This window comes from Hyla sarda, chromosome 8 (genome assembly GCF_029499605.1).
Source record: "Hyla sarda isolate aHylSar1 chromosome 8, aHylSar1.hap1, whole genome shotgun sequence".
Lineage (NCBI taxonomy): Eukaryota > Metazoa > Chordata > Amphibia > Anura > Hylidae > Hyla > Hyla sarda.
Window position 1 is genome coordinate 79,546,326 of NC_079196.1, and position 13,895 is coordinate 79,560,220.

General features: G+C 41.7%; 1 protein-coding gene across 10 annotated transcripts in view; it reads left to right on the plus strand.

Moving 5' to 3' along the window:
• Positions 1-13,895, plus strand: part of AGAP1 (ArfGAP with GTPase domain, ankyrin repeat and PH domain 1) — a 476,005-nt gene that overhangs the window by 254,204 nt on the left and 207,906 nt on the right. The gene's annotated exons all lie outside the window — the stretch shown is intronic.

A 13,895-nucleotide genomic window follows, 5' to 3' on the forward strand; every position in this document is an offset into this window, starting at 1 on the left:
ATACAGACCTGAAGGATTTTGTTTTGATGAATTCCTTGGTTTAGGTGCAAATCATGTTCTAAGAATTACTGAATGCAACACTTTAGAGTTTATTTTTTTTTAAATGTTTTTTTATTTAGTTAATTTAATATATATATATATATGTGTTGTACTTTGAGCATTTTCTGTCCCATGCAATGTGGCACCGTTGTTGTCACTAGGCCCTCCCTATGGGTGAGGGACGACTCTCTTGATTTGATGTCATGGAGATCAGCTGATGTCATGGAGATCTGCACATGTGGTGCGGTGACAGCGCCTGCCCTGGGGGATAGTGCGGGAGGCTTAATTAATGAGTGGCCCCAGGTTGGACGCTGCAGCTGCAAGTCCTGTCAGATCCTGCTTATATCGGTGTATACCCCCAGAGGAGAAGGAGGTGGGGGGAGGCTGAGACAAGGTTTACAGTGACACACACTAAATGTGTTTCCATTCTAATGTTTTCTGCTTCTGGCTTTTGTCTGGGCAACACATGGGAGCTGGGAGTTTGTAGATGACAGCTCTAGATTATTGCCCCTCCTGTCAGACAGGTCACTGGGGGGCAGCTCTACAGACCCTCCCTGCAAGGCCTGACTGACTGCCTGTCTGCACAAGAACAATAACGCTTTCATTTCCAAGCATCTGATTTACAGTCAGACTGTGGCGTGCACAAGGGTTAACAGGCCGCACGAGTGACACGGTTGACTTTTGCTTCAAACACTTTAGGGACCGGAAATACAGTATAAAGGAAAATCCATGGTAGTGCCCATTCATAACCAGTTTGATGCATTCTATAGTGCAGGGTTTTCCGAACCGTGTGCCCCCAGCTGTTGCAAAACTACAGCTCCCAGCATGCCCGGACAGCCGTTGGCTGTCCGGGCATGTAGGGAGTTGTAGTTTTGCTCTGACTAGAGACACACTGCTTTAGTTAATCTTGCTTAGATGAAAAATGGCGGTATGAAGGTTACATAGGAACAAGCCACTGTTATGAAGCTTGGCAGCAGTCTCTACCTGTTCTTTCAGCCAGCGTATTGGCGCTTTCACACACGACTGGAACGCTGCAGATTTGTTGCCGATGTTACCCTCAATGGGGAAGTCAAAATCCGCAACAAATCTGCATTATGTGTGTTCACATGTTTGAATTTATGGCAGATTTGTTGCAGATTTGGAGTTCCCTATTGAAGTTAATCAGGGAAAATCTGCCAAAAATTCTGCAGCAAATCCTCACGTGTGAACATACCCCATAGGGTCAGTGGTGTTCAAACTGTGGCCCTTCAGCTGTTGCAAAACTACAACTTCCAGCCGTTGGCTGTCCAGGCCCGGTGAGAGTTGTAGTTTTGCTTTAGCAGGGGGCACACAATTTGGAGACTACTGTTAGGCTAGGTTCACACTACGGAATTTCCGTCTACAATTCCGCTTTGAAATTGCAGGCAGAAATTCCGCTTACTAAAATGTATAGTGTAGTGAATGGGTTTCCGTTCACAAATTCACACTTCGGAATTTGTGAAGCGGAATTTGTGAACGGAAAATCCGCTTGGAAATTTCCGCCTGAAGAATGGGGTTGCTCTTTCTTCAGGCGGAAATCCGCGCGGAACACATTGCAGTCTATTGGAGACTGCAGTGTCCGCGCGGTCCTAGCGCCGACTGATTCAGTCAGCACTGGCCGCACTCGGAATCTCCGGGGGGGGAAATTTTCTGCCCGGAGATTCCGTAGTCTGAACCTAGCCTTAGGCTACATTCACATGGGAGAATGTCCACACGGACATTCCCCCAACAGTGGAGCGATAGGACCGCTAAGAAATGCGCAGTCTTATTGACGGCAATGCATTTCCATGTGGACTCCTCAGAAACCGGAATTTAAATTCCCATGTCAGATACATCTGGTGAGGAAATTCCACCATGTGCACCTTACAGCAGAATCCCATTGATATCAATGGGACTGTGCTGCTGCGGAATCTCCATGCGGAATTCTGCACGGAAATTCCATTGTGTGAACATAGCCTTATAGGTGATCGTAATTCCTCCAGCACTACTGCAAGGGGGATTAATAAATGTGACACACACCAAGTCATGTCTTATATAATAAGAGAATTTACTATAGGGGGATTGAAAATAACCTATTTTCTTTCTATGTTTGAATATGTTGTATCAGGGTTTTTCATTATTGCTATGATAATTGGTAAGACATTTGCGAGGTAGTGCTGGATTTACTTATTCTTCTATTCCCTCACAGGCCAGTTTAGACATTGCTGTAGAACAAGCCTAATGTTCACACGGGCAACCATCCGCCTTGAAAATGTCCCTGCTGACATATCCCCCCCCCCCCGACAGCGGAGGGCCGGCAGAACATGGCAGTGCTTTGGGCGCTTGGAAATGCGCCGTCTCATAGACGGCAATTCATTTCCGTGCGGAGTTCGCAGAAAGAATAGATATGTCTATTGTTTCTATGGACACCGGGATTTGAATTTCTGCTGTGTGAACAGTGCAGCAGGATCCCATTGGAAATTCATTTGTATTAACATACCCAAAGGCCTCGTTCCCACTTTGGAATTTCCGAGTGGAATCCTGCAAAAGTTCTGCTTTGAAATTCTGTTGCAGCACAGTCCATTGTTCTGTTTTCAGTGAAGTTGAAGTTGTGCTGTTCTGTACACACGGCAGAATTTCTGTGCTGGAAACATCAACCACGGAAATTAAAATTCCAACCTCGGCAAAAAGTATCGACACCCGGAAATGTGTTACCATCTATGAAGGCAGTGCATTTCCGCGCGCTCTTGGTGGTGACATTTTCTGGCTGGACTTTGTGCAAAAAGTATGCTGTGTGAAAATACCCTAAGAATTTCTGCACATCCGCTCCAATTTATTTATAGCATTTATTTGGGGGGTTTCGGCTTGTGCGGATTTTGCGTGGAATCCGCATGCTGAAATTCTAAATTGTGAATGGAAGTGTTGAATCCCATTGAAGTCTATTGGGCTTTAATTTGATGTGGAATCCGTGTGGAAATTCTGCCGTGTGAATATATCCTAAGGCTCCTTTCACACCATGTTTGTGATGTGCATTTGCCGTGCATTGGGTAATATCTGGACGCGTGCAGGAAACGTATTCATAGATCTAAATCATCCAACCAGAAGAGGGTCATTTTGTCCTACGGTTGGCAGGTTTCTGCTAAGTTTTTCGTCTTTCGACTCTGATCTCTGAGATATTTTATAGAGCAGGATTCATATATCTGTTCTGTCATAGGTATATGGTGGATGTATCTGTCATGGTGTACCCCGATGTATATGCCCTCCCAAAACACTACAAAAAACAAATGCGCTGTCACGCCCCCTCCCATAGGCTTGCATTGAGGGGCGGAGCGTGACGTCACACGGGGCGGAGGCGTGACGTCACACGCCGCCCACCCTGTGGTCACCAGTAATCAGACCCGGAGCGAACACGCTCCGGGGACTGATTTTAACTGGGGTGCTGCGTGCAAGATCACCGGGGTCCAGCAGCCGGACCCCCTGCGATCAGGCATCTTATCCCCTATCCTTTTTGGATAGGGGATAAGATATCTAAGCGCCGGAGTACCCCTTTAAGTAAACATCTCGCTTGAAGGTACAAATCTTTATATAGCACCAATGTATCCTGCAGTATGTTGTAATTAGGGTATAAACAAGCTGAAATGTTACATGGTAGCAAGGAGAAACCGATCGAACAAGGAGTAAAGGCCTTGCTCACAAGAGCTTACAATCTAAACCCTTACCTGCAGCAGGGAAATCAAGTTCAACCACATTCTTATTCATGCGTAATCTATTACCTCGAGGGTTTCTGGCTATATTTTATATTTCAAAGTTTAGTTTAAAGAAACTTATTGCAAACATTCCGTAGATTTAACACAAAACTTTGAATAGAATTGGCATTTGTTACTTAGACATTTCCTTTAAATGGTAACTCTCATTAAAACTAATTTTTGCTATTGCACTCCTTATGGTAAATAAAAAATATTTCTAATGTACTTTGGCTAAAAAAATGAAGTTTTCTATGTTTTATTTGCACATTTTCCCCCATCTCATACACAGAGTTAGGACCGAAAACACAGAAAGTGCAGTCTGGAGTGCTGAGGTGGGTGTGTCCAGCCTCATCCAATCATAGCTCCTCTCACACTTAACTGCCATATGCTGTTGGTTGGACCCCCCCCCCTCAGCACTCCAGGCTGTGATTCCGTTGTTTGGGCTTCGGTCCAAAGTCTGTGTATGAGTTGGGGGAAAATGTGCTCTTGAGCTTTTTTAAGCACAAATAAAACATAGAAAACAAAGTACATTAGAAATATAAAAAAAAAAAAAATTAGTTTTAATGAAAGTTACCATTTAAGGTAGTTTAAGAGATTTTAAGAAAGTATTCATGGTTTGCATTATGGATTCACATTGCCGTCCGCATGGGTCAGATCGGCTTTTTCTTTTTTTGAGACGATCGGACCCTAAAACGGGTAGGTTGCAAATGGTTTCTACCGGGTCCCGACGGACCCCATTCACTTGCATGAGGTCCTTCGGTGAGACGGTAATTTTACAGGAATTTAGCATAGAAAAAAATAGTGCTTGCACTATTTTTTTTTTCTCCGCTAAACCTCTGGCCGGATTGCCGATGCAACTCCGAATAGCAGAGTCAGACGGCAATGTGAACAAGGCCTTACCTGCTGCAAAGTGTCCATGACAAGTCATAAACTCTATATTTGACCCTTTTTTTTATTTACCGGTATTTGTTTTTTACATTTTTGCATGTTATTGTGGTTTTTCAACAGCATTTCTCATAAATATTTATTTTCTGTGACTAGAGGTTACTTTAAGTCTCTTGTGCATGATTAGTGGTAGATAAGTGTCGGCGCTCTGCAATGGCGGCACTGGTGTACGTGGTGGCGTCAAATCCAGTGCAATGATATAAAGAAGATCCCAGCACTCACCAAGGTTAGATGAAATGAATTTAGCTTTTTTTTCCATCTCAGGTCATAATACAGGACATGTTTTGGCGCCCAGGCCTTCCTGAGTGGTCTTTTAGACACCAGTGAAAACTTATTATTTTTATAAAAAATGACAGTTAAACTGTAAAAAGCTTTATATTATTTTAGCGCATCTGAATGACCTAAAACTGCGCTTATTTTCTGCTGAAGCTCTTTTTTTTTTCTTTCTTTTTTTAGGTTGTTTGGAAAACACTGATCTAAACATTTGCATCAATTTTAACGTCTGACATCCACAAACAGTGTGCCTCCAGCTGTTGCAAAACTACAACTCCTAGGCCGTCCGGGCATGCTAAGAATTGTAGTTTTGCAACAGCTGGAGGCAAGCTGGAAAACACTGGCTTTGATAGTGTTCTTTTAGGTGTGAATGGGGCCAGATGCCCAGCTTTTTCACGTGTTGGCTATCAGCTGGTGGTTACATTCTTCATCTGCCTGACAGAGATGCTTTCATGTAACAAGTCATTTACTGCCACTGTATCCACACAAGGAACCACTGTGCCTAACAAAACAACTATTAAAGTCAATGGAAACTTTTGCCCTTTTTCATTGGGAACCAGCACATATGTGAACCCGATTTCCTGTGTCCCCTCTGGTAAGATGTCTACTGGACATATAGTTCTCTCCATTCTCGGCCTTTATTAACCACGTGTGACCAGGAGCAGCAGATGTTTCCCTACCGGTAAAGTCATTCTGCTCTATCACTGTAACATGAGGCTAAATGTTTAGTATTTACCCAGAATCTGGTGCGGCCTCAGAGTGCCCTCCGCCATGATCCACCCACAGGCTGCAACTTCAGGCTGGCCTTGCTCTTATCTTCTATTTGCAGTACAAATAGAAGAGGACACACGTGTTACAACCAGTCCTGCGAGCTTTATTGGAATTTTTCCTCTTAGGTTATATTGCTTACCAATAATAACATCCCCAAATTTTTGAACTTTTTTTTTTTTTGTTTTTAACAAACCTTTTTTATATTTTGTTCCTTCTCTTTTTTAACTGTGATATGAATTTTTTTTTATTTAATTTCAGTATTTTTTCAACTTTAAAGGATCATTTGAAACTGCTTCTGGTTTCTGCAATTTCCTTCCTTTTTTTTTTTTTTAAACCTTTTTTAATTTGGTTTATTCTCTTACTTAACTGCTATAAATCAATTTTTTATTTCAGGATTTATTTATTTTTATTTTGCTTAATTTAAAAGAAAAATGGTTTTGGCTTTTTCCTGTTTATTTTTAATTTTTTTGCAGAATAAACATTGACCCTTGGGAGATCTCAATTTTTACAAACAATGTGAAGGAAATGGAACCTGATAAAAAGAAAGCATAATCCTACCAGTGTTTGCCAATAGTTAGTTGAGCGTAGAATCGGTAATTGATTGTTTTGTGATTTTGTAGCTAAACATAACCGTGAAGATGTTTGGCAATCCAGAGTACTTTGAAACGTTTATGTGGGATTCTTATAATACACATTACTTATGTTGTTTTCAAGAGGGAGTTAAAGGGGTATTCCAGGAATTTTTTTTATTTGACTATGCCACAGGGGCTGTAAAGTTAGTTTAGTTCATAATCTAGGGTCTGTTTTTCTCACAATTCTTATGTGATTTTCACCCCAATATTTATTTTTAACAGCATACAAAATGACTGTTGTCTCGGATTTTTCCCAGGTTGCAATGCGGCCGAGACCTGACTCACTAGTCAGCTGATGACAGGGAGCCTGTCTGCTTCAATGGGTGGAGCGATCGCTTGGTGGGAGAGAGATCAATCTGCAACTAATTCAACAGCTGTAGGCACCCTGATTGAAAACCACTGGTCTTTTGAATGGATGCAGCTCATTTATGTTTCACTGGGTGGGGTGGCTGATGTGTGGGAGGGAGAAAAATGGAATTATGGGATTTGTAGTCAAAAAAAGAAAACTGAAATACCAGTTCACAAAAAGCTAGTCACAGTGTTATGGTAATCTCACAACATAGCCATTTAGCCCCAAAGACAAACGCAGATCCTTTCTAAGCATGTCCATTACTGTCTGCCAGGTACGTACTAAAATCACCTTATGGTGGATAACCCCTTTAAGGAATGGTTGTCGCTCTAATCTGAACTGGCATCTGATTCTGTTGACCTCTTCCTTCGTACTGGCATAGAACAAGATACAGTTAGACTTTCAAATTTCGGTAACACTTGGTGGAGGGATCATGTGTGTGTATATATGTCTGTGTGTGTGTATATATATATATATACACACACACACACACACACACACACACACACATACATACATATTATATTACCTCTGCATTCCTCCAAAGATAGCATGTAATTCACTGTTTCGAGTCCAAGTGTGGAATGATCCTGCCAATTTCAACAGGACTAAGTAGACTAGCTAACGTATATAAGGATTTCCTGAGGCCCCCTTTACATATGTGCGTCGTCCGACGTTCTCTCCAGCGCTGTAGAAAAAGCACTAGAAGGAAACTAATTGTAGAAATGATCCCATTCATTTGAATTGACGCCGAACGGTGGAACACATTGCGTGGGCATCGTAGAGGGGAATGCATCTTGCTGCATTTACCTGTCTGTCATGCACAATTTATGAATGCTGGATCCTAAACAACTGATGCACTTTTGTCATCAGTTGTGGCAAGTTTAGGCTGGGTTAACTAAGCCTGACACTGGACATATGTTAACCCAGCCTAACGCTCCCACATTGGATTATGTTATTTGAAAGAAGCATAAGGCTTGTTGGATTCCATTTATTCCTGCAAAAAATGAGTCCTTGCCAGAAGTGTCTGGCAGCTGCTGATTCCTTGGTCATTGAAAACACATGCACACCCAAGCTGAATATGCATGGATAGGAGAGACAGTCAGAAATCTCAGACTACAATGATAGCGTAGCAGTCTAATTCCTTCTACACCCCATATAATAAGGTGCTATATTACCTCCTAGAAAAAGCAAACACACAAAAATTGGATTAATTCCAAAGATATATAATACAACAGTAATAAACTTTATTGAAATATCATGTATTAAAAATAGAGGAATTCCACCCGGGAGGGGGGTACAAAAAACAAACAGAGTGTCTCTCAAGCGTCACATACATTGCCTACTTAACCCCTTAACGATGCAGGACCTTTATTTACGTCCTGCACCAGTTCCCGTTATGTGAAGCGCGCTCAGGAGATGAGCGTGATTCATACCAGTGGTCTGATGAAGCGCATGTAGCCGGCGTGAAATAGCTGTTACCTGCACTTGCTGGACTGCGTCCACATTTGTCCGTTTCTGCTCCTGCATGTCTTAACAAAGCAAAGAACTTTTTTCACGTTACCCCGCTGGTGAGTGCCTCCTATATCTTGCACATATAAAATTGTTCAGTGTATGCAATCAAAGCATTGCATGTAATAGTCCACTATGGGGGCTAAAAAAAAGTGTAAACATTTATAATTTTTTTTTTTTTAAAGGGAGGGAATAAATGTGATTTAACCCCTTCCTGAATAAAAGTTTGATTCACCCCCCCCCCATTAAAAATAAATAAATATATATATATATATATATGTAAACAAAAATAAACAATTGTGGTATTGCCGCGTGTGTAAATGTACAAACTATTAAAACATGTTAATTAAATAGCACTTTGTATACACTAAAAAAAAATTATAAAAAGCGATCAAAAAGGCCCATCAAAACAAAAATGGTACCGATAAAATCCTCAGATCATGGTGCAAAAAATGAGCCCTCATACATCCCTGTTTATGGAAAAATAAGAAAGTTATAGGGGTCAGAAAATAACAATTTTACACACTAATTATGGTGCATGTAGTTATAATTTTTTAAAGTAGTAAAATAAAATAAAACCTATATATATTAGGTATCCTTGTAATCGTATTGACATACAGAATAAACATACGGTGTCATTTTTACAGTAAAGTGGACTGCTTAGAATCGGAAGCCCACAAAATTTACAAAATGGTGTGTTTTTTTTTTCCAATTTTGCCCCACAAATATTTTTTTCTGGTTTTGCGCTAAATTTTGTGGTGAAATGATAGATTTCATTACAAAGTACAATTGGTGGTGCAAAAGATAAGCCCTCATATGGGTCTGTATGTGCATGAGGAAAAAACGAAAGTGCAAAAACGGAAAAACCCTGAGTCCTTAAGGGGTCAACTAAATTCAAAGTAAGGGTGCGTTCAAACGTTAGTAACTAGCAATGAGTTTCCCGCTGTGAGTTACACTACCATTCATTTGAATGGGTCCACGGACAGTCCGCAAATCTGACACCATTGTCGACTGTCTGTGGACCCATTTAAAATCAATGGTTGCGTAACTCGCAGCGGGCAACCCGCTGCCAGTGATAGCGTGTGAACGCACCCTAATACAGAGAATTACATAGAAATACAGTCACCGGAATACTGGATTTTCTATACTTAACCATACATCAACAGCAGGGCAACAAGACACCGAAGCGACACCACCTCAATGCTGCGTTGGGGTGATGTCGCTCCAGTGTCTTGTTGCCCAGTGGATAGATGAAAGTTGGGTGGAAAACTTTGACAGCTAAAGTGAATGGGCACTTATATGGTAGATTCAGATGCACAGATTTCCTAAGACAAAAAATGTATATCTGCAGTTGGCTTCTATAAAGAATCTGCAACAAATTTGTGAGCAATCTGCTAGGGATTGACCAATATAGTTTTTTTTAGGGCCGATACCGATAATCTGTGGAGGTTAAGGCCGATAGCCGATAACTTATACCGATATTCTGGTATAAGTTATCGGCTATTTATCCCCCCAGCGACACCACTGCAGATCATTGATTTAAAACGGGCGCTTTAAATCAATGCACTGCAGTGGCTTTTGCGGTGCCATAGGCCGCCGCCGCCACCCGCTTCTCTCCCCCGCCTGTCCGGGGGTCCTGAGACCTATCACCGCCACCGCTCCCCGCGCCGCACCGCGCAAGGTAATTGCCGATGCCGATAATGCCCAAAATCGTGATTATCGGCCGATAATATCGGCCATACAGATAATCGGTCGATCCCTACAATCTGCAATATAGCTTAACATGCTGAGGAAAATTCAGCAACAAGTACATGTAAATGTAGCCTAGGGTCCTTTTACATGGGCAGATAACTGCCCGATGTGATTGCCTGTAGACTATGTACCAGTTGATCGGTGCATAATAAAGAGAGTTTTTAGATAGCTCAATTATTGGGAGGGGATGGTGATGATCACCCGATCGTTCATGTGACTGTTTACTGCCATTATCCCCAATAGCACATCCCCTTTTACACAGAGAAATGTGCTGCCAACAATGATTTGTACACCCACATGAGAGATGTGATCAGCTGATCGCCCCTCATTCATCATCTGATCTGTGGATCTTTTCCATAGGGCAAATAATTGGCCTGTTCTGCCGATAAAAGCCCCACGTAAAAGGACCTTTAGTGTAGATCAGGAAACGTTAAAGACTTTTGCTCCTCGATTGTTGTTTCCGTGTTCCCAAGGAATTGCTAGGAGTGTGGAGTACCTGATTGATGTTCTGTAATGAGTCTATACTTATGCTGTTCTCTGCACATCTAAAAAGAGGAGACAGGATCAAAGACAAGAGTTTTTTTTTCTTCATCTTTAGCCTATTTTCTCCTTCTCTCTCCCATAATCTGAAACAATTGTCTGCCTTTAACCCTTCCTAATGTAATATACAGCATTTGACCTACATGCCTGTTTCAGACAAGAGTGCCTATGTTAGTAGCGCCAACCTTGTATGAAGAATTATTTTAGCCTCTTGGGAGAACTATATTTTTGTAGTCTGTTTAGTGATGAGGAAGTGGTTCATTTGGTCTTAGGTCTTTGTTTTGGTGCGTGAAAGCCATTCTAGCTCCTCTTGGTTCCCTGTTTTCGCCCCATCTCCCTTGCACAGTATGCCCATTGACTATGTTACAGACCCCCCTCCTTGCGCAGTCCATAGCCACACTGTGTCTATACTATAAGAAGATCAGAATATCTGACGGAAGAGAAATGAATGTCTTTTACTTTATTAGCACTTTCTTCTTGTGGCGGCTCGGTGAGCGCTCCAGGGAGATCATATCACAGCAACGTCTGGGGCAGAGTCTGCAGAACGAGATTCAGAGCGGCCTGACCTGGGGGAGGGAGGTGAAAGCCAGTGATCTAGAGAAGAAAACAGGATTTGCGAAGGGCCCACTCCGCACCCTACTCTTTGAACACAGGATGAGAATATTCCATGCGTACATTGCCACCAGTAAATTGAATAATGGTAATGATCAAACAGAACACATGAAACTGACTGACACATGTATACAGGCCTGAAACTTTGTTTCATTTAAAGCAGTTTTGACACCTGCATCAAGAGTTTCTTACTTTCTCTTGGCTTTTATGTTACTCAACTTACTGTGTCTTAACCCATAGCCATATTCACACATTACAGTTCAACTTAAAGGGGATCTGACAGCCGGTTTGCCCGCACTAAACCCAATTCGCAGGATTATAGTGCAGGTGAATCAGATTAAAATGAGGTATAGCTTACCCGGATCTGCAGTCCAGTTCCTGAGATAGACCCGTTATTAGCTGGCATTACTAATACATTATTCGCCGTCTTTGCCGGGTCTATCTCTGTGACCGGACCAATTTATTCAGACCGGCATCTTGAATGCCATTTTTAAGTCAAAATGTGTTGGCTTAAGAGTGTTGGCTTAGCCGGCGTTTAACATATTAGCTATGTCGGCTAATAACAGGTCTGTCTCCGCATCCGCACCAATTTATTCTGACTGGCATCTTGAATGCCAGTCTTAAGTAAAAAAGTGTTGGATTAGGAGTTTTGGCTTAGCCGACAGTTAACATATTAGCAATGCCGCTAATAATGGGTCTAGCTCTGCAACAATACCAGTTTATTTAGACTGGCATCTTGTCTTGAATGCCAGTCTTAAAGAGGCACTGTCATTGTGAAAAACTTATATATGAAATATTATAGAACTGATCATAAGATGCCTTTTTACAATTTAAATGTATTTTTTTTTAAAACAGTTTTCCCTAGAAATTAAAACTAAAAATAGCCGCCACTAGGGGTCTCCTGTCTTTATCCAGACAGACTGGTCTTGATTTTGCAACATACTGGATACCGGCCATTTGTACTATGACAGGTACGCTTTAAGTAAAGGAGTGTTGGTTTAGCTGGGGATTAACATATTAGTAATGCTGGCTAATAACTGGTCTATCTCTACGACAGGTTCAATTTAATTAGACCAGTATCTCAAATGCCGATCTTAAAGGGGTATTCCGGGCAAAAACATTTTATTCCCGTATCCAAACGATAGTGGATAAGATGTCTGATCGCGGGGAGCCCGCTTCTGAGACCCCCCCCCCCCCCCCGCAATCTCCCTGCAGGGAGATCACGGGGTCTCAGCAGCCAGCTCCCCGCGATCAGACATCTGATTTTTGCCCGGAATACCCCTTTAGGTTGAAAAAGCATTGGCTTAATTTTCACCAGATTTATTAAGAGGCACAAACATCATAATGAATGTAGCTTATCTCACACACTACTGCCCAAACGCTTTGAGCTGAAGTACATTTTTTGTGTGCAAAAATTTGCAACTTTTCTATGCCAGAAAAATTGGCACGCAGCCCTTAAATTTTAGAGGACTGAGCAGACTGGACCATCTGGGGCAGGTTTATTAAATTAATTCTTTTCAACAAGCCTTGGTTAGTTTTTGTAATCTAAAACCTCTTAGGGCCTTATAAAAAATATTTTACTTTACGTGTTGTAACGTCATGCTGATGGGAATGGTGATGGTATATTGGGGGGTGGGGTCATTCAGATAAAATTTGATTGTTAGGAATATTTATCCAAAGCACTTAATAAATTGCTCTACGTAACCCCAGTCTTCTGCCAAGGCCTCAGTCCCATTAGCACAATTACTTCTTAAGGCATTGCTGCCAGTTTCAGGCTGCTGTCTCATTGATTTTACTTTTTGTTCTTGTCCCAATCAAAACTGGCCTCAGATCTGTGCCCACATCTTAGCAATATGCACCTTGAAAGCAAACACACAAAGTCCTGACCATGCAGTTGGATGCAAAGTGTTTGCTCATCATGTCTAATTTAGGCAACTTGTTCCTGTATTGTTTTAGTTAGTGTAAGTACAGAATGTAGAACTTGCAGTGTATCGAAAGCGCCAGCAATGTTTTGTTTGGAGTTTGTTGCCGAGTTGCATAATGGGAAAACTACATTGCAGCCAGTAAGGAGGATGACTTGAATCCCTGGAAGTATTACGAAAGGCTATGGCTGCTCCAGCTGTGGAAATGAGTCCTGACAGACATTGCTGTTCTCATCTCTTCCAAGTGGGTGTGAGTGGAACGGTTGAGACGTGAGGGGATCTTTCTTTTATCCATGCACATTAGCCAGGGTGATCGGTCTTGTAGAGCAGATACATGAGCAACGGATATACTTCTAGCTATTGTCCAAGCATCTCTATACATGGAGAACACTAGACACAGACGAAACTGTGGGTGGCACTACAGCAAAAACCAAAATCGAGAGACTAATACCTTCAAAAAAAAATTCTATCAAGTACAGGCAGTACAACTAAAAATCCAGTTGGTTGTGCTCACGTGATCAAAGTATACTGCTATAAACAGTCAAATATGTAGAGAAAACATGGGCACTCACCATTAAAACATAGCTTTTATTCATCCATATAAAAAGTTGCTTGTGGACAGGGAAACAGAAAAACTACCCAGGCAGTTGCTGGAGCCGAGCAAGCAACGTTTTTATGTTTTTCCTAAATTTTTTACTGTTTATTGCGGTTCTCTGTACATGAAGGTTTCCAAATGTTCTACTACTCTAATCATCTGTTTATGCCGAGAGTGAGAAGAGTTTCCTTAATTTATGGGGTTAAACGG